Here is a 21,423-nt window from a genome sequence, read left to right as displayed (position 1 = left end):
AAAGTTGCCTCTCAGATCCCTTTTAAGCCCTTCTCCTTTCAACTTAAAATTATGCCCTCTTGTGTTGAAGACCTTTGCTCATAACCTTATCTATGTCCCTCATATAAACTTCTATTAGGATACCCCCTCAATCTTCTACACTCCAGTGAAAACAGCCCTAGCCTATCCAGCCTCTCCTTATAACTAAATCCCTCCAGTCCCAGCAACATCCTTGCAAATCTTTCCTGTTCCCTCTCCAATTTAATAATATCCATCCCATAGCAGGGTGACCAGAACTGTACACAGTACTCCAAAATTGGCCTCGCCAAGATCCTGTACAACTACAGCACGACATCCCAACTCCTATAATCAATTGTCTGATCAATGTAGGCAAGCATGCCAAACGTCTTCTTCACCACCCTGTCTGCCTGTGACGCAACTTTCAAGGAACTATATACCTGAACCCCCTAGGTCTCTGTTTGACAACACTCCCCAAGGCCCTACCATTAACTGTGTAAGTCCTGCCCATGTTCGTCTTATCAAAATGCAACACCTAACATTTATCCAAATTAAACCTCATCTGCCACTCTTCGACCCTTTGCCCAGTTGATCAAGATCTCATTGAACTCTGAGGTTACCTTCCTCATTGTCCACTATACCAGCTATTTTGGAGTAACCTGCAAACTTACTAACCATGCCCCTTAATATTCTCACCAAATCATTTATATAAATGACAAACAACAGTGGACCCGCACCAATCCCAGTGGAAGACTGCTGGTCACAGGCCTCCAGTCCAAAAAAAACTCTCCATCACCACCCTTTGTCTCCTACTGTCAAGCCAATTTTGTATCCAATTGGCAAGCTCTCCTTGGATCCCATCTGATCTAACTTTACTAACCAGTTTACCATTCAACACCACCTTATGTGATTCAGCATCATGCTTTCTTTTACAGTGCTCCCCTGAAGCTGTTGGGGAATTTTATAATGTTAGGGACATGCACTATGCAAGTCACCGTTATATCAGTTGTCATCATACAAAATGTCAATACTTAAAATATCACCCAGATCCGCAAATGTCCAGTATACCAATGTTTCCATTCTTTGGGAGTGGGATGAAAAAAGACCAGATCAAGGAAAAAGACAAGGACGGATGAAAAAACCCATTGGAATCACTTTACCTGAGTTTGAAGGAGCTTTAGTTATCTATCCTGTTCCACAAGACTCTTGTAAGCATTAACAGTTAATCCCATTGTTCCAGTCTTCCGATGGGAAAGTGTAAACATGCAGGAGGTACTGTGAGAGTGTTTTGCACTGATTTAGTGGTGCATTGTAGGATCCTCCAGGTAGTTTTATCAAACTCCTGTTTGGAGGTGATTTGCTTCCTACTTGTTCAGGTAAACTCTGGTTAAATGAATTGTTATTAACTTAGACTTCTGGTCTTATTTTCACCTAGCCTGGTCTTGTCCAACACTGCTCTAAGAACCCTATTGACTTATACCTCTAATATTTGCCAAAGCTTTTATTTTTCTTACCTTATCATTTCTTGCTTGCATTTATGGTAATTTAGCTCGCAGTGGCCTATCTCACATTATGCCAATATACCAAGTTTTCCTTCCAGTAAGCTGGTCCACACCTCTAGTTTGCTCTCTTTCTCTTTTGCCAAGCTGATGTTAAATACCATCTTAGGATTGAAAAAAAGAAACTGGACATATAAACTCAATTAAGTAATGCTAAGGGTAAGACAAACTACGAGATGCAGAGATTCAAATTTCCATTCCTCAAAAACGTGAGTGAAGGTAGATAAACCTATAATATTTCCAAAAGTATTTTTGACTTAATAAATAGAGGCACAGAATACAAGGCTGAATATGTATGGGTATGCAAGGCAATGATTAGGGTCTGGTCTCTATCTAGGTCTCTAGTCTTAGACTATAAAAATGACACTATAACCATCATATAAGCACATGTGCTTCCAAAATGTAATGCCTGGAATGGGAAATTGTAGTTTGAGGATAGATTCGAGATTTTGGGACTGTTTCTATGTGAGAACAAACAGCTGAGAGAAGGTTTGACAATGCTATTAAAAATTATGCGAGATCTTATTCAGGTAACATGTAACAGCTTCCATGAATCACAGCATATTAGTTGACCCTGCATGTAGAGCTGCCCAATTTCTTTGGCCACCCAAACTATGATTTTACATATATTCAGCATATTGGTTGATCCCCCTAGTCAAACATAACATGTTATGCCCACAATCATAGCCAGCTTCAACTTCTCACCCCTTGAATTAATATTTCACTTACCAGGACTATATATATGGATGTTGGGGATTGGTTAGCTCAGTTGGCTGAACAGCTGGTTTGCAGTGTAGAGGAATGCTAACAGCATAGTTCAAATCCCATACTCAGCTGAGGTTGCCATTAAGGTCCTTCCTTCTTGAATGTTCCCCTTGCCTAAGGCATGGTGACCCTTGGGTTAAACCACTGCTGGTTGACTGGTCATCTCACTCAAACGGGAGAATAGCCTCTGGGACTATGTTGATCTTAATTCATAACTAGATTCAAAGAGGCAACCCTGATCAGTAGCAGTTGTTTATTCTTATACTTGGCATAAGAGAAAATCCTATTTTTGAAGGTGTTTCTCAAGGCTTCTTAAGTGAATTTTTAAGTAAAGTTTTAGTATTTATGATATTGTAACTGTCTTAATGGAGCAGAGAAGGCTAGGCATTGATTTCATTTACTTCTTTGAAATGATGCTTTGTTTAGTTAAAGGTGGACAAGGGAAAATCTATTTTCCTGATACAGCAGTTAATGAAGAAGTGGCAAAATCAAGACGTTCTGGAGAAACTCGGCAGATCTGATGGCATCTGTAGAGAGAAAGAAAGTTACAGCTTGAATCCAGCGACTCTTCATCAGAACTGTTCTCATGAAGGCTTGCTTGATTTAAAACATTAACTCTGAGTTTCTGTAGAGAGAAACAGTCAGATCTGCTGAGCTTCACCAGGACTTTTCTGTTTCAGTTTTGGATCTCCAACATTTACAGTTCTTTGTTTTTACTTAATGAAAGACAGTAACTAATTTAAAATTATCACCTGCGGTATAAGGAAAGGTTTAGCACAGAGTACTTGATGTAAAGACCACTTGATCTTTTAAGAGAAAATTAGAGGAAAGTTTGGTGTCGAGTAAGATTTTTAGAAAACAGCAAAATAATACAACTGGTTTCTGATTGTTTGATAAAGGAGCCAACAGATAATTAGTTAATGATTTTTGTTCTGTGCTCTCAAAGTCTATTGTTTTAAGTTTCTTTCAACTACATTCATTTCGTGCTTGTAAACGTCATTGTAATAAGAACAGATCCTTAATTGGCCTCTTTAGTGGTTCTCTTGGCCTCTGGTTGGCAGGGTTGCCCTATAGCTTCAAAGAGAAACAGAAATTGCTGGTGAAATTCAGCAGGTCTGGCAGTATCTGGAGAAAGCAGAGCTAACGATTCAAATCCAGTGACTCTTCATCAGCGCCAGTTCTGATGCAAGCAATTTCTGTTTTTGTTTCAGATCTCCAGCATCTGCAATTCTTTATTTTATTTTGCTGCCTTCTAGCTTCTCTGCCATTGGTAAAATTGTGCGCCAGTAGGAAGACAATGGGATCTCACATCTTCACCTGCTTTCTCAGTCATGCGCACCTCCCACTGTCTCCTGTTATATTTCAGCTTGAAGTTTCTCAATACTTGTATGGCTTTTTTTCCCACTCAGTCTTTCAAAACTACTCTCACCAATCCTTCTTAGAAGATTACCAATAGCCCCTTAATTTTCTCGAAGTGCTGCCCTATCACAAAAACCCTTAAAATTCATTAAAATCCAAGAGCACATTCAATGCTTCCTGCCCAATCCCATTTCTGACGCACCCATAATGTTGCCATTAAAGTGCATTCCTTCACTTTGTCACAAGTTGTGGGCTTCATTAGCTGTGCCACCATTTATTCCCCATCCCTAGTTGCCCTTGAGAAAGTGGTAGCAAGCTGCCTTGTTGAACAAGTCTTCAGCACATTAGGTGTGGATAGACTATAGTCTCTCAACTTGTTCGCTCAAAGCATTTGCTTACAGCAAATGGTGAAAGAAAGCAAAATGGCTTCCTTCAGGACGTTGGTGTTTTACTGGAGAATGAATGATACCATCTGCCCTTTCAGCAGTCTGAAAGCCTCTGCCAGTATTGTTCACACCCACAAGCTATTTAGTTACCCAGGAGACAATCAGATGTTTGTTGTTAGACTGATGGCCTTTGGTATCCACAGCTGGTCACAACTCCACAAACCAATAGTAACCCGTTGCCAGCTGAATCTCACTTTCTACACAGACTGCAAGAGCTGGGCCATCTCCTCTTGCACCTTACCCCACTGCTTGCAAAGCAACAGTGTAAACATAACCTACAACACATTTCAGTGACTTGCCTACTAGAAGTAAAGCAATTCATTCTTCAGTCCTTTCTTGTCAAACAGTCCTTTTCTCAGTTCAGTCCAAAATCAAAAATAAAGTAAAATAAAAAGACATGGTCTTTACAGAAGGAATTAGGAAGAGGTAACCATAGAGGTCAGCTCCCAGAGTTTGGTTCTGAGGGCCTATCTGCAGTGTCAGAAAAGTTCCATGATTTCACACAAATGGTCAATACCAGCGAATGCATCATCACATGACATATACCTACTGCTCCATCATTATCTTGTGCTTGTTCAATGTGTCACTCTTCCATGACTTATTTATTATCAATTGGGATTCATGTCTAATATACTTGAAAAACATTCAAGTACAGCATCTCACCATCATATATCCTAATTCTATTAGGCTTACACCCACCCCTCCCTTCGCCTATATTGCTCCAACTATTCAGTTAAAGTAGATGGATCACTCAAGCACAGAAAAACACAATCACCAGCTGGAATTTTATGTTCCGCTGGCAGATGGAGTGAGGGTAAAGGGGTTTACTAGTTAACAGGATAGACGTTGGATAGTTCACTCACCTTCAGGATGACTGAGAACTTTAAGTGGAAAATGAATTGAAAATTCTGGCAGTCTGGCTGCAGGTCTGTGGGTGAATGCCTCCCTAATAGGCACCTTGTGTCCAATGGAAGGCCATCCCAATGGCACACCTACATCTGCTGAAACACCACCTGCCATTATGAAGGCTGCACTCTGCACCCCCATCCCTCCGCATCTTGGGGCCCACTCTAATGGAGGGTATGTATCCAGTGCATTCAGGAAGACAGCACATAACATTATGACCATTCTCAAATCCCAACTCACCCTCATCCTGCTATCTAGCATGAAGTACAATCTGCAAGTGGTGTGACCATGAACTTCGTGTTTTCCATCCATCCCCCTTCTTTCACTTCAACTCTCCCATTCTATATTTCTGCTTTCAGATACCCTGGTCAACCAGCGCTGCCTCGTCACGAAGGGTGAGAGCTAAGCCAGACCTCTGATGATGAACAGTGCCACTTGATATAACTCACATCTATCTATGCAGATGCTGGCTCTATATGGAATTGAAAAGGGGAGCACAGGGTTGGGATCTACACATAATGAGTCTTCGGCACAAGTAAGTTGCAGTCAGGCATGGTCAGTTTGTGCACCAGCTCACTAATCATCAAGGTCACAGATAAGTTCTGCAATGGGGTATCAGATAGAAACATTAGCAGGCAAAACACAAAGGAACATTGATGGGCATGCCTTCCTCAAGTTAAAAACACCTCATCTGGAAATTAAACGGTTAGCCTCGAAAACTCTAGTTAGGAGCTCCTCAACTCCATTTTCAGTTGGGAGTGATTGCAAGTGTGCGTTTAACTGCACTTGCATAATCCAAAATGGTAGATTGTTCACCAAACAAGCATTTGAGGCAAGCTGATGTCACAATCCACCCATTCTGCTTATTTACAGAAATGCCATCTCTCATGCAGACAGGGGCATGAACAGGCTGCACTGAATCCGCCAAGCTATGAACTAAATGCTTCAGCCACGGAGCCCAATGTTGTAGCTAAGAAATTTCAGGACTGATCTTATCCGATGTGTGCCTCCCAGTAAATTCTTTTGTCTGCTAACTGTCTCGTTCAGTAACAACCTTTCGAGTTAACATCATGCTTTGAAGTGATTATCTCTGCAAGAAAGACTATACGTATTGTGAGTTGTGTGTGTTTAATCTTTCAATCGAAAGAACATTCAGATATTGGAAAATATTTATTTCTTTAGGTTCTCATAACTTAGCGAAGGGAAATAGGTATTTCGTACAATAAGACCATAAGACATAGGGGCAGAAATTAGGCCATTCGGCCCATCGAGTCTGCTCTGCCATTCAATCATGGCTGATAAGTTCCTCAACCCCATTCTCCTGCTTTCTCCCTCTAACCCTTGATCTCCTTGATAATCAAGAACCTATCCGTCTCAGTCTTAAATGTACTCAATGACCTGGCCTCCACAGCCTTCTGGGGCAGTGACTTCCATAGATTCACCACTCTCTGGCTGAAGAAGTTTCTCCTCATCTCCATTCTAAAAGGTCTTCCCTTTACTCTAAGGCTGTGCCCTCGGGTCCTAGACTCTCCTACGAATGGAAGCATCTTCCCAACATCCATTTTGTCCAGGCCATTCAGTATTCTGAAAGTTTCAATTCGATTCCCCCTCATCCTTCTAAACTCCAATGAGTATAGTCCCAGAGTCCTCAAACGTTCCTCATATGTTAAGCAATAGAGAACAATAGAGAAAACTAAGTAACTCAGAAACAGAGAGTTGCATTTACGCAACTATAATGTAGGAAATGTCATAAGGCACATCGCAAAGCAATAACAAGAAAAACTGTCACCAAAGATTGGGGGCAACGTAATTGTGATGAATGAATGCTAGGTTGAAAGGATAGATTTTTTGGACAATTTGAAAAGGAAAAGCAGAGAGGTAGAGAAGTTTAAAGAGGATTTCCATAGAATAGAATCAAGACATCTGAAAACTTTTGATACTAATGGAGAGGTCAAGGGAATGCAGAGGAAAACCAGTCAGAGGATTGAAAATTGATGGAGGAGATACAGGACTAGTTGAGGCTGTACAAAGAGGGAGGCACAAAGTTGTTAAGAGAATTGAACATGAAACTGCACTTAAACTGATGGCATTGGAAGGAAGGGACAGCCATTTTATCATTAAGGGGTGAGAAAATAGAATTGTGGAACTTTGTTCAGGAAAGGCTGTGGCTAGCTATATTTATCAAATAATAAATGAAAGGCCATAATGAAATAATGGGTTTTTGACGCAACAAAGATATGGATAAAGATTTCAGTGCAATAGAGGACAGAGGTAGGTTTAGCAATGCAGCTCCATTATCAAGGAAATAGTGAGGCCAACAATATTGATAGATCAAAAATATTCTAAAGGGCAATCTGCTTCAACAACTGAATCATTATTATAGTTACAGATCATTTCAAAGTGTATGATTATGATTATTAAAATTTGGTGAAAATGACAAAATATGTTTAATCTTGAAATAATTAATTTCTACTCTGTCTTATACTTAGTGGATTGATGCTTTCAGATCATACATTTGTTTTCAGTCAAATTATATATGCTGCCCTGTAATCGTTGCATCAAATCCAATCATATCAAGAGTAAAAATTGAGGGTTTGAGGATGCAATGCTGATGGCTCATGGTGAAAGGGCGAAAATAACAGTCTAATCTCATCGACATTATATGAGCACCTGTGATTTTGACCACTCTTTTCCAGGTTATAAAGTGTGTTAACTGCCTTTTTTGGGTTTGGCTTTGCAACGATAAGAATCAAACTTCATATGGAGGAAAAGATTCAAAGACAAGCTACAATCATGGCTTTGTTGGGGAGAGATTTCACATATATATCTACTGATCAAGAACGTGCTTCTCCAAAGCAGACATTTTTAAAGGCACATTTTAAATAATGCCTGCAGTACCAACAATGGAGGTTCTTGGCTGCTTTTACATTGAAAAATAGTAACATAGGGGTATGAGCAGGCCATTCATCTCCTTAAGCCTGCTTCCCCATTCTAGGTCATGATCTGGATCTACCTAAATAACATATTGGTCCGTTTTAATTTAGATTTACAAAAACTGATATCCATAGTCCGGTTTAGGTCTTTACATTCGGCTCCCAAATCCCAATGTCAGCTTGTTTGAGTCTATGAATTCTGTTGGGATAAAGGAGTTTGATGGACCGGCATCTACAATCAGAACTAGCTCAGTCACTAGCTTTCCAGAATGTAAATTAAATAGTACCAGTTTCACAGATCCTTGAATCTCCAGTCACCCTGACAGTTAATAAATGATGAGGCAAATTATAACGACAACAAGTTAGATCTGGAGAAGCAGGTATTAATTCTCTCACAGTAGTGACTTGGAAGCAGATAAAATTATAGTTGTTGAGTAAACATATTTTGCCTGGAAAAGGAAGGAGATCTGTCTTTGTTTTTAGAAATCTTGCAATTGGTGGTGTACCTTGCCTCAATATGGTCTCTCAATTTCTTCCCTTGTGTTACAGATTTCAACAGGTAATACCTGACGAACAGAAAACATAGTAAAAGTTACCAAGGCTCACAATGGAAGTGTGAGCTAGATCTCCAGATGAAAGTTATACATTATTGGATGAATTTTGCACTCAAGATACCTAATATGGAGATATAAAGTTTTGGCATAAAATGGTAAATTTTCCACCTGTTTGCTCCCACTGAGGAGCCATACACATGAGGAGCACACACAGACTTCTGCTTCTGGTGTTTGAGGATTTACAGCAGGAGTGAACAAGTATTAACACAAAGGAAGGGACTGTGGTTGTTTGAGGTCAATCGTCTCAGTACATCACTGCAGGATGTGCTCAGGGTAGCACCCTAGGCTAACCATCTTCAGCTATTACATTAATGGCTTTCCCTTGTCAGAATTTGGGATCTTTGCTAATGATGCACAATGCTCAGCACTATTTGTCACTCAACAGAAACAGAAACAGTTTGTGTCCATCTGCGACAAGATCTGAACAATATTCAGGCTTGGACTGATAACTGGCAAGCTACATCTGTGCCACATAAGTGCCAGGCAAAGACCGTCTTCAATAAGACAGAATCTAACCATCTCTCCTTGATGTTCAATGGCAATACTATTGCTGAATTCCCTGCTATCAACATCCTTGATGTTACCATTGATGAGAAACTGGACTGGACCAGCCATGCAAACACTGTGGTTACAACAGCAGAGTAGAGGCTTGGAATTCTGCAGCAAATAACTTACCTCCTGACTTCCCAAAGCATCTCCTCTCCAAGCCAGGACAGTGTGTGGCTTAAAACTATATTGCTGTTCCTTCACTGAGTCAAAATCCTGGAGCTGTCTTCCGAATAGGACAGTGGTACCTACACCATATCGACAGCAGTGGCTCAAAAAGGCCGTTCACAACCACCTTCTCAAGACAATTAAGGATGTGCAGTAAATGCAGGCTGAACCAACAATATCCACATCCTGTGAAAGAATAAAATAAAACTCCCAAATGAAGTCCAAATGAAAAAGAAAATCTTTCTTCATTCTATCCCTGCCAATACGGCTTGATCCTGCTTTCTCAAAGGCCTTTGGCCATTGGTAGTACAATTGGTCAAATCTACAATTCCAGTGGTGCATTGAGGGAAAAGTTAATAGAAATTTTTTGTGGAATTTCTGACACGGTGAAAGAACTACTAACTATATGTTTCAGTGAACATTGTCACATAATGCAAGTGGTTGTTCTTTAAAACACTTTGATGTTGGGGATCACAGCTAGCAGCAACATTCCGGCCAAACCTGATTCATGACAGACAATGGGAAGATTTGTGAAAGCAGTGATAGTAACCTAACACCAGGATGAATTCTGGGCCCTGTCAGGAAGCTTCAACTATATTGGGAATGCAAGAATTTTTTTTTAATGTAAGTGTCCTAATTGGACAGGGGGCTAGCTCACCAACTCAATTAGGAGCCACTAGCAGCTCCAGAAGTGGAAGTTGCCTGACAGATGCTCGTGGCAAAATCAGGTGATAACCACGATGGAGTCTACCACTGCATTGGAAAATATAGCAGATAGCTCCTCAAGAGGCTCGGCAGCAGGCCCTCACAGTAAACAAAATTAGAGCATTTCAACCTAGCATTAGTTGGCATTTGGCAGCTTATAAAAATTAAATAAAAGGAAACTCAGATGTGCCCACAATTAATCTGATAGCTGGACACTCAAGTGCACCAGATTATTTGGGTTTGTTTGTCAGTTTGTCCTTTTAAAATCCAGTCCTCACCCTTCCCAGTCTATTTTCAAATTCTTAAAAAACGCTGAAACAAAACCACAAATTGATGGAAAAACTCAGCTGGCCTGGCAGCGTCATCGGAGAGAAAGCAGAATGACCCTAAGGTCACTGGACCCAAAACATTGCTTTCTCTCCATTTCTGGTTCTGTTTCAGATTTCCAGCATCCGTAGTTCTTTGTTTTTCAGTCATTTTCCTTAAAAAGGAGCTGAATGGGGTCTTCACTGAAGACACACACGTTTCTGGTTCCGCATTCACCACCATCCACCAGGCAGGTGACCCATGTAAGAAAAAGATGAGGAGGATTTTTTTTCTTTCAGAGGGTGGTGAATTTGAGGAGTTCTATACTATAGAGGGTTGTAGAGGTTGGGTTATTCCATATGTTCTAAACTTACGATTGACAGCTTTTAAAACTTATTCTTTCAAAGTATGTGTGAGTTATTGCTAATGCTAGCACTTGGTGCCCATTGCTAATTGCCTCTGAACTGACTGAAGTGTTGGGCCATTTCAGAAGTCACTGAAGAGTCAACCCCATTGGGCCTGGAGTCAGTTGTAAGCCAGCCCAGATATGAATAGTAGATAGAGTTTTACAATAATTGATGATAACTTCTTGGTCACCATTACTAAGACTATTGTTCAATTGGTTAAGAGGTTACCGTATCAAATCATCTGTGTGTTCCTTTGGCTCTTCATCTTAATAGTCAGAGTGCAGAATGTAGTCAACCAGTTTGTGCTTATGAAATGCACAACAAAATACCTACTGCCAGATTGTGATTCCCAGATTGTGCAAGACTTGCTAGGGGTCAGTTTAGTTCAACTGGCTTGATGGTTGGTCTCTGACACAGAATTGATGCCAACAACATGGATTCAATTCCTACACCAGCTAAAATTACCATAATGGAATTTTCCTTCTCAACTTCTCCTTCTCTTGAGGTGCAGTGACTCTCAGATTAAATCACCACCAGTAATCTCTCTCCAATGAGAAAGCAGCACTATGATCTGGTAAGCCAACAGCAGATGGACTGCTGGAGCCATAACTTGTGTGCAGAAATGCCTTCTCTGTAAACAAAAGGTGTATGTTAAGGCCTGACACCTCTTTTAAATTATTGGTGACCTTGTGGAGTCTATAGTTCCCCATTGCTACTTCTATGGTGATGTCTTGGCTAATCACAGTTGATAATAGTTTTCTACTGTAGTATAAATTGTTGCAATCAATTGAAGTTTGGCATTCTTGCATTTGTCCTGATCAGTACAAGACAATAAGTTTTTTAAAATTTATTCTTGGGATGTGGGCATCGCTTGCTCGGCCAGTATTCATTCTCCATCCCTAATTGCTAGAGGGCAATTAAGTGTCAATCACATTCGACCATAAGACCATAAGATATAGGAGCAGAATTAGGCCATTAGGTCCATCAAGTCTGCTCTACTATTCGATCATGGCTGATATGTTTCTCAACCCCATTCTCCTGATTTCTCCCCATGACCCTTAATCCCCTTAACAATCAAGAATCTATCTACCTCTATCTTAAATACACTCAACGATGTGGTCTTCACAGCCCTCTGTGGCAATGAGTTCCACAGATTTATCACCCTCTGGCTGAAAAAAATTCTTCCTCATCTCAGTTCTAAAGGGTCATCCCTTCACTCTGAGGCTGTGCTCTCGGGTCCTAGTCTCTCCTACCAGTGGAAACATTTTCTCCATTTCCACTCTATCCAGGTTATTTAATATTCTGTAAGTTTCAATCAGGTCCCCTCTCATCCTTCTAAACTCCACTGAGTATGAACCTAGAGTCCTCAGTCACTCCTCATATGACAAGCCCTTCATTCCCAGGATCATGTTTGAAACCCTGCTCTCGAGCCACTCCAAGGCCGGCACATCATTCCATAAATACGGGCCCAAAATTACTCACAATATTCCAAATGCAGTCTTACTAGGCCTTATACAGCCTCAGCGGTATATCTCTGCCCTTGTATCCTAGACCTCTTGAATTGAATGTTAACACTGCATTTGCCTTCCTAACTGCTAACTGAATCTTTGTGTTAACCTTAAGAAAACCCTGAATTAGGATTCCTAAGTCCCTTTGTGTTTCAGATTTGCAAATCCTGTTTCCATTTGGTATGCCTCTATTCTTTCGCCTGTGCCTCTATTCTTCTGACCAAAGTGCATAACCTCAGAGTTTCCCACATTGTACTTCATCTGCCACTTCTGTGCCCACTCTCCTAGCCTGGCCAAGTCTGTCTGAAGCCTCGTCGCTTCCTCAACGCTACCTGTCTCTCCACTATCTTTGTGTCATTATTACTGACAGTCTGGCATCAAATGTAGGCCAGACTATGTAAGGATGGCAGTTTCCTTCCCTAGTGGACATTAAGCACATGTCTCTTTTTTCAGCAGCATTAAATGTCTGTACTACTAAGTGACTGTTTCCTCACAGGTTTTGAAATGGCTAGCTGTACGTGTTTTTATGGTCATCAGGACTGATCAGCATCAGTTATAGCTAACAATTTTGAAACACCTACCTACACATCCCTCACCACTGTTGGTTTGGACAAGCCTAGAAAATCTAGTAAAATTCATTTCCATGAGGTTTTGGACTCTGTCACCCAGCCCCAAACTAAGTGAAACAGAGTTTAAAACATTTTGATTTCTGTATTAATTGCTGAATTCTCACTGTCAAACTCAGCTTGTAGCAGTCACCAGGATGTTGCCTGGGTTAGAGGGTTTGAGCTATAGGGAGAGGCTGAATAGACTGGGGCTATTTCCATGGAGCATCAGAGGCTGAGAGGTGACCTTATAGAGATTTATAAAGTCATGAGGGTAAACAGAAAAGGTCTTTTCCCCAGATTGGGGGAGTCCAAAACTAGATGGCATTCATTTAAGGTGAGAGCGGAAAGATTTAAAGGGACCTAAGAGGCAACTTTTTCATGCAGAGCGTGGTGCGTGTATGGAATGAGCTGCTAGAGGAAGTGGTGGAGGCATCTGGATGGGTATATGAATAGGAGGGCTATGGGCCAAATGCTGGCAAATGGGACTAGATTCATCTCAGCTATCTGGTCAGCATTTACAAGTTGGACCAAAGGGTCTGTTTCCGCGCTGCACATCTCTACAACTCTATGACTCTCTGTGGGCCAAGGAGCACCTGAATAGACATTGGATGCAGCACTGAACTTCAGTGAGAGGCACGAACAACGTTTTTTACCCTTCACAAATCCTAGAGTTAAAGTGAAACATCTTGAAGAGAGGCCTGCACAACTCCGCCTTGATGAATGCACCCAGCTGACTAAATGCACTCACCCGATTGGTTGCCACATGGTGGTGAGCAATTTTGCACAGCCTTGTCAACAACCTGAGGTAAATTGGAAACACCCAAAATCACAGAATTGGTACAGCACAGGAGGCTATTCAGCCCTTCTTGTCCCTTCAAGTGCAACTCAATTTCATAGTAATTCTACAATTTTTTGCCAAACAATTTTGAGTGTTGTTGCCTATACTCAGTACCAACATTACTGAAAATGTAACTGTGGGATATAGACTGAATGAAGTATATCTCTCATTTGAACTTAATTTCTTTTAATTCAATCACAGGGCGAGGGCATCACTGGCTAGGCCAGCATTTATTGACCAACCCTAATTGCCCAAAAGGCAGTTGTTAGCAAGGGGAGGTTGAACCCCTGTGATAATTAAAATCAAAACACAAGCCCCCAATCTATTACAGTGGGAGTAGAGGTCCCCTTGTAATAATTAAACCTGAAACACACAGAGAAGCTCGCCTCACCTCGCCTAATCTTTGAGCCCCTGAATTGTTACAGAGAAGAAAAGGTTAAATGAAAGAAAATCCTGATATTCACTTTATAAGTAACAAGTAACAATTTACTTATTTAACCCTAACAGTGAACAAATTAACAAAATTACTAACAAACCAAGCAATTCCCCCTTAACTATTCCCTAACTGAACTAAACACTATTGGTATGCTGTTCAAATAAATACAAGTCCCGCTTATATAAACCCAAGTTATAAGAAAATAAATTAAAACTTAGTCTCTCAAAGTCTACATGCCTTTCTTCTGCTGTTCTCATGTCATAAACACCTTTCTTCCACTGATCCAGCTGTCAGGGATGTTTTCTCTGTGAAGTCTTCTGTGAAGGCTCTTAGCTAGAAGTGCCGTGGTACCTTTTATGGATAGAGGATGCTTTCTTAGAGAGTTTAGTGATTTCTTGTGAGAGTTAGATACTTATTTCTCAGACAACGATTCGGTCTCTCACTGATTTTCAAAATCCCCCTCCTTATATACCTTAGATGACACATCAATTTTCTTACAGTAGCATTAGTCCGAGGTTGTCAAAACCATCAGATTTAAATTCAATTGGCTTTCAATCGCTAAGTGCTTGGTTTAAATTAATTGGCTGATTCCAGCTAGTTGCCAAAATACCAAAACAAGCCTAAGGTTTCCAACCACACAAGCCAACTGATATATGTTTAAATTTCAGAACTGGCTGTACATCTTCAGCTACATGCAGACACATTTTTTTTCTGTATAAATCTCTAAGCCTAGAAAAGCACTTTACCTCTTAAAGGAACCACGTACTCATCTCCCTTATCATTTTTTACAAACAAATTCTAGCTTCCTGCCTTCCAATTCATGATTACTCTACACAACTTCGTGCCACAGTTAAGAGTCAACCACATTTCTGTGTGTCTGGAGTCACAATAGGTTAGACACATGTAGGCTGAGGTGGAGAGGGTCGAGAGCGACAAGTTCCTCAGAGTGGCGATAACGGACAATCTGTTCTGGACTTCCCACGTAGACACTACAGTCAAAAAGGCACAGCAATGCCTCTTCTTCCTCAGGAGGCTTAGGAAATTCAGCATGTCCATAAGGACCCTCACCAACATTTACAGATGCACCACAGAAAGTGTTCTATCTGGGTGCATCACGGCTTGGTATGCCAACTACTCTGCCCAGGACTGTAAGAAATTACAGAAAATTATATACACAGCCCATAAGATCATGGATGCCAACCTCCCATCCATGGACTCTATTTACATTTCTCATTGCCGTGGAAAGGCTGCCGACATCATCAAAGACCCCTCCCACCCTCGTAATACTTTCTTCCAACCTCTTCCATCAGCCAGAAGATATAGAAGCCTGAACTCACACATCAACAGGTTGAAGAACAGCTTCTTCCCTACTGTTATTACACTGCTGAATGAACCTTTCTAATTTCACATCTAATGTTGATCTTGCTTTTGAGCACCTCCTGTGCTGTCGTAACCTTGTATACCTTGCTCTGTCTGAGCACCCTATGATCTGTGTGTCCTTGTATGTTATGATCTGCCTATACTGCATGCGAAACAAAACTTTTCACTGTACCTACGTACATGTGTCAACAATAAACCAAAACCCAGGTAAGGATGGCAGGTTTCCTTCCTTAAAAGGACATTAGTGAACCAGATGGGTTTTCCCGACAACTGACATTGGATTCATGGTTATCATTAGACTCTTAATTCCAGGTATTTATTGAATTCAAACTCCACCATCTGCTGGATTCAAATGCAGGTTGCCAGAACATTGCCTCGGGCTTTGGATTAACAATCCAGCAATAATGCCACTAGGCCCTTGCCTCCCCACAATTATAAAATGTATACTCCAAATTCTGGGCCCACCCAAATGTGCTGTAACAGGTCTGAAAAGGAAGAAATCCTGTTGGAATCATTATTTAATCTCAAAATAGTCCTCTCCTGCTTTCACTGCCCAATAGAGCTGTCCTTCCCAATCTGCAGAACTTCAGAGGTAAGTTATATTCTGAGTCCTCCACATTAGATGAATTCCAGCCTTCCTCTTCCAGTGGTAAGTTATTATAGATCTATGCCTATGGAAAGTCAATTCATCTCTGACTGAGTAGCTTAGGGAAGAGATCTTCTATCGCCCTCAGAATTCTTGGCCTTGAAATAACCAGGGCCCAGACTGACAGGGCTAAGGGTAGTGAAGAAAATCAATTGGATTTTCCTTCTATTATTATCCTGAGACAGTACTTAAAAAGTGACTATGATCCGGATGTTTCTTTTAATGTTGTGTAATGCAATATTTTACGTCAATGATGCCTATCCTTTCTCTGGTCTCATTTGCCCTGGTTACAATCTCCAGGCTCAAATATGAAGAATCACTATGTAGATACAGAAGAGGAGAAAAAAAAAGAGAATGTTCACTGGTTTAATGTTATTGTACATATTGCCTCAAGTGAGCAAGTGAAATCAATAGATAGGCAGTGCAAGTTTTAAAATTTCAGCTTGGCCCAGTGGTGGCCCTTGTACTTCTGAATCAGAAGGCCATAACTCAAGCCAAATTTCAGTGTATGATTTAGGCTTATACGTAAGTACAATACTGAGTAAAAAGATGTCTTTTGGATGATAAATTAAACATGAAGAGATATTTTTGTCTCTCAGGTTGACATACAAGTTACAATGGCATTATCTGAAGAAGAGCAGGAATTTCTTGTTCTGGCAAACATTCATCTTTCAATCAAACCCGCCTAAAGAAAACAAGTTTTCTGTTAATTTATTTTATTGCCATTTGTTGGAATGGTTGTAGCAATGGCCCACAATTGTGAGCAAACCCCAATATGCTTCAAGGTGGTGAAGTGCTTTGGAACAACCTGAAATCATGAAATATGTTATGTAAAATGCAAGTTATTTCTTTCTTAGAACAGTTATTTGTCTGAGAACTGCCAAAATTCATACCGGAAGGGAATTAGTATTGGACAATAATTGAAGATGAATAACTATGTCAAAAAATCCTTCTTTTGTTTCATACCAACAGAATATTGTATTTGCATAATGTAAATATGGCCTGGCTGTGAAATGATATAGTCTCAACATGTTAACGTGGTGACTTGATGCTAATCATTGGACATCCCTGAAACAAAACTATTGAATGTAAAATGTTCATGTTTTGTTTTGTAAAGGTACAAGAATGATTAAGGGTATCAGACTACATATATGAATAAAATGAGAAAGGCAATGTAATAGAACTATACAGCAACACAGGAAAGAACAAAACAGATCAACATCTAGACAGAGATGCATAAAAATATGCAAAAAGATTAACTTTGCTGTTAAATTGAGACAAAGGGAGTGTCATGCAATAAGAACTCTGATACAAAAATGAAAGTAACTCCCATTATTTTTGTATCCAACAATCACAGTGCTTTGTGTGTGTTGTAATTCTTTGCTGCAACATAGTTGCAGAAGTAGCAGCTTGTTGCAAAAATGCTTTCTCACACTAAGCATATTGCATGCAATCACATAGGAGATCAGTTTCAGGACACATCATCAGTCCCAACAATTCTGGCCAAATGAATACCTGAACTGTAGTCCTGAACCCTATGTTTCATGAAAACTTGAATGCCTCAGAATGGTCTCCATTTCCAGGCAAATCTGCTGAGATGATCCCACCCCCTATGGATGAAGGAATGTACAGAGGAGCTGATTACATCATTGTCACTAAATCATTTACAGTTATAAAGATGCACAGCATGGAAACAGACCCTTTGGTCCAACTCGTCCATGCTGACCAGATATCCTAAATTTATCTAGTCCCAGCATTTAGCCCGTATCCCTCTAAACCCATTCTATTCATGTACCCATCCAGGTGCCTTTTAAATGTTATAATTGTACCAGCCTCCAAACTTCCTCTGGCAGCTCATTCCATACATGCATTACTCTCTGTGTGAAAAAGTTGCCTCTTAAGTCCCTTTTAAATCCTTCCGCTCTCACTTTAAACCTATGCCCTCTAGTTTTGGACTCCCCTATCCCAGGGAAAAGACCTTGGCTGTTCACTGTATCCATGCCCCTCATGATTTTATAAACTTCTACAAGGTCACCTCTCAGCCACTGGCACTCCAGGGAAAATAGCCCCAGCCTATTCAGCCTCTCCCTATAGCTCAAACCCTCCAACACTGGAAACATCCTTGTAAATCTTTGTTGAACACTTCCAAGTTGCACAACATCTTTCCCATAGCTGGAAGACTAGAATTGAATGCAGTATTCCAAAAGTGGCCTAAGTAGTGTCCTGTACAGCTGCAACATGACCTCCCAACTCCTATACTCAATGCACTGACTAATAAAGGCAAGTGTACCAAACGCCTTCTTCACTGCCCTGTCTACCTGTGACTCCACTTTCAAGGAACTATGAACATGCACTCCAAGGTCTCTTTGCTCAGCAACACTCCCCAGGACATTACCATTGAGTATATAAGTCCTGCCCTGATTTGGCTTTCCAAAATGCAGCACCTCACATTTATCTAAATTAAACTCCACCTGCCACTCCTCAGCCCATCAGCCCATCAACCCATCTGATTAAAAATGATTTACAAAATATCAAACTAATAAAATCATCATTCTAACAGCACACACATGAGCAACTGAAGCATTATGGGCACAGTAACCTAATTGCTGTGGTGCTGGATTAAAAAATTAACAGTGTCAAAGTTCATAATCTCACAAGGAAAACCTGCAAAACTGACTTTAAATTGATTGCATGCAATCTGTCACAAAATGACCACAAAGGCCGCTAACTCACCAAAATCCTTCATGGAAAGGACTCTCTCTCTTGATCTAGTTTGCCTTTTAGCTTTCTCCAGTTCCACCTCACATGATTGTCAGGGCTTTCCAGAAATGAGCTGAATACACTGTCCTATCGGTGTTATCTCTGTTCCAATGGCTTATGTTTTATTTTGAATCTACTGCAAAGCATACTTTCCTGCTAAACCAAATACTTGCACAAACCTGTGCCAGGAGTCCATCCTGGAAATGGAGAAAATGTTAAAAATGCACAGCATATCTGTTGACATCTTCAAAGAGAAAAAAAACAGGGCTAATTGACTGCATGACCCTTTTGAAGTCTCTTACATCCAAAATGTCACCCTGTCCTTTCTCTTTAAATGTACTGAAAAGCTTGCTGTACACTTCCGTTATAGGCTGAACCTCTCAAGCTGTATATTATCTTTGCAGATTGCTGTACTTGTACCATTACCGACTTTCAGTTTCATATTGGGGGTGATGGGGACGGGGGCATTAATTCTCACAGAAACTTCCGAATACTGAAGGGGATTTTTTTTTAAAGTACGCGTTGTTGCCTTAATTGATCTAATTAATAATTCTACCTTTTTAAAAGCACGAGTGACTGAAGCATTACACACAAGCGAAGCAAAATTACCCAGCGTGTAAATGCGGCAATTATTTCAACGTGATCGCTTCGTAATAGGACGAGGCGCACAGTTAGTGATGCAGGGCATGTCCGCATTTCAGAGAGGTTGGCATTCTGTATTTACAGCACGGTATCGCCAACAGAGACAGCAGACTTTAATGTGCACCCAGCTTATGAAATACACTTGTCATAAATTTACAACTGTCCAGGCTGCTGTTAGCATTACACACGATTGGGACTCATTACTGAGCCCCGTATAGTTCTTTACAAGAATAATGTTCCCGTTTCTTGGCAGCAGGATTTGCCACGTGTTCTCGTCAATATCAGTTAGCAATGAAAGGAGCCCCTTCCCAAGGGACTAAGTTTCATTACAGCCAACATAAAACACACACACACACATACATGTATTTCAATCCTCTGCGACTCGTACTCTTCTCCTGACCCCGTTCACCCGAAAGCCTAACCCGGGCAATTCTTAATGAACGCGGTGCTGCTAGCTGCAGTAAGAGCACAAAGAGAAAAAAAATCTCTCCAGTACAGCAAAATATACCAAAGCACCATCAATAAGAGAAACGGGTCTAGAGACGGAAGGTGCAACACTGTAAAAAGATGCCATGGCCCTTACCTCTCTGTATGTTGGCAGGTCTGATGATCAGTGAGCGCTTTACAAACAACATAAACATACACACACACACGTATATATACAGAAAATTCTTTGCTTTGTCTTATGGTGGAGATCTTCCAGATAGATTTGATCCTGAGAGTTGCGTCAGCCTTTCTTGTACTGAATGACCCACTCCAATCGAGACTCCTCCTTCTCTCCTGCAAAAGCCTCACATTTCATTTGTACATGGGCTGCACTCACTCTGCCAGTTCCCGCCCCCAGTAGGGCCAGCTTCAAGCTCTTCTCGCATCTACGTGATCGGCTAATCGTCAATGCTGGGAAAGAGAGTTGAAATTTGTTAGCAATGAAACGAAAAAGAAAGGTTGAAATTGTATTTTTTTTTCCACTCTGCTGCCTCTGCAGTGCTTTCAAAATAAATGCCAACCACCTCATAACAGATTTTGCGGGGAGTTCGGTGCATTATTTTGCAATTCATCATCCAAAGGAAAAAAAAATCATACTGGATGAAGAAACTCTATATTGATATTTTGCCAGGTCTTGCATCATGTTACAGTAGGGGCCGAAATATTGTAAATCATGTTTCACCTACCTGGCTTGGAAACGCAACATCATCGCATCTACAAAGCTGGCGAACAGTTAACAATTGAATTGACCAGTGTCAGACCTAAATGCGCCTAAACCTTTCAGAACTCATCTCTAAATCATATCCAAAGCAACGACTTAATCACAATCGTGAAAATAAAAACACACACAAAATTGGTCATTCATCTTCAGTTACCTTGGGATGTCACTCAAAATGTTTGATAATTGAGCGTAGAGTCATAAAGTTGTACAGCATGGAAACAGACCATTCAGTCCAAATAAATCATAGAATCCCTATGGTGTGGAAGCAGGCCATTCAGCCCCCTGAAGGGCAGCCACCCCCATCACCCTGCATCTCCCCTGGCTAATCCACCTAGTCTACACACCCATGGCCAATTTAGCATGGCCAATCCACCTAACCTGCACATCTTCAGACTGGGAGGAAACCCACATGAATGCAGGGAGAACATACAAACTCCACACAGGTGTCTGCAGCTGGAATTGAACACAGGTTCCTGGCACTGTGACAGAGCAGTGCTAACCACTGAGCCACCATGCCACCCATTTGCCAGCATTTGGCCCATATTCCTCTATTTATCCACAATTCAGTGAACAAATATTTTGAAAATTAGTATCACATCGCAGCTACAGGATTGTGAAAGACCATTGGGAAACATTAATGGTTCGGGTTCTGCTCTTACAGATATCTACACTTCATTTCCTTGTTTA

The 21,423-nt window shown here is 40.8% G+C and overlaps 1 long non-coding RNA gene across 1 annotated transcript in view; it reads right to left on the bottom strand.

Annotated features, from left to right (window-relative positions):
• LOC125484198 overlaps window positions 1-20,280 on the bottom strand; it is a 104,625-nt gene extending 84,345 nt beyond the window's left edge. Inside the window, exon 1 of the long non-coding RNA XR_007263039.1 lies at window positions 20,113-20,280. This is a non-coding gene — a long non-coding RNA (uncharacterized LOC125484198). The remainder of the gene's footprint in view (window positions 1-20,112) is intronic.
• Window positions 20,281-21,423: the final 1,143 nt, after the last annotated feature.

Source organism: Rhincodon typus, chromosome 10 (genome assembly GCF_021869965.1).
Source record: "Rhincodon typus isolate 14 chromosome 10, sRhiTyp1.1, whole genome shotgun sequence".
In the NCBI taxonomy this organism is placed as follows: Eukaryota; Metazoa; Chordata; class Chondrichthyes; order Orectolobiformes; family Rhincodontidae; genus Rhincodon; species Rhincodon typus.
The sequence above is the reverse complement of the archived record's forward strand: the minus strand, read 5'-3'. Positions and strand labels throughout refer to the sequence as shown.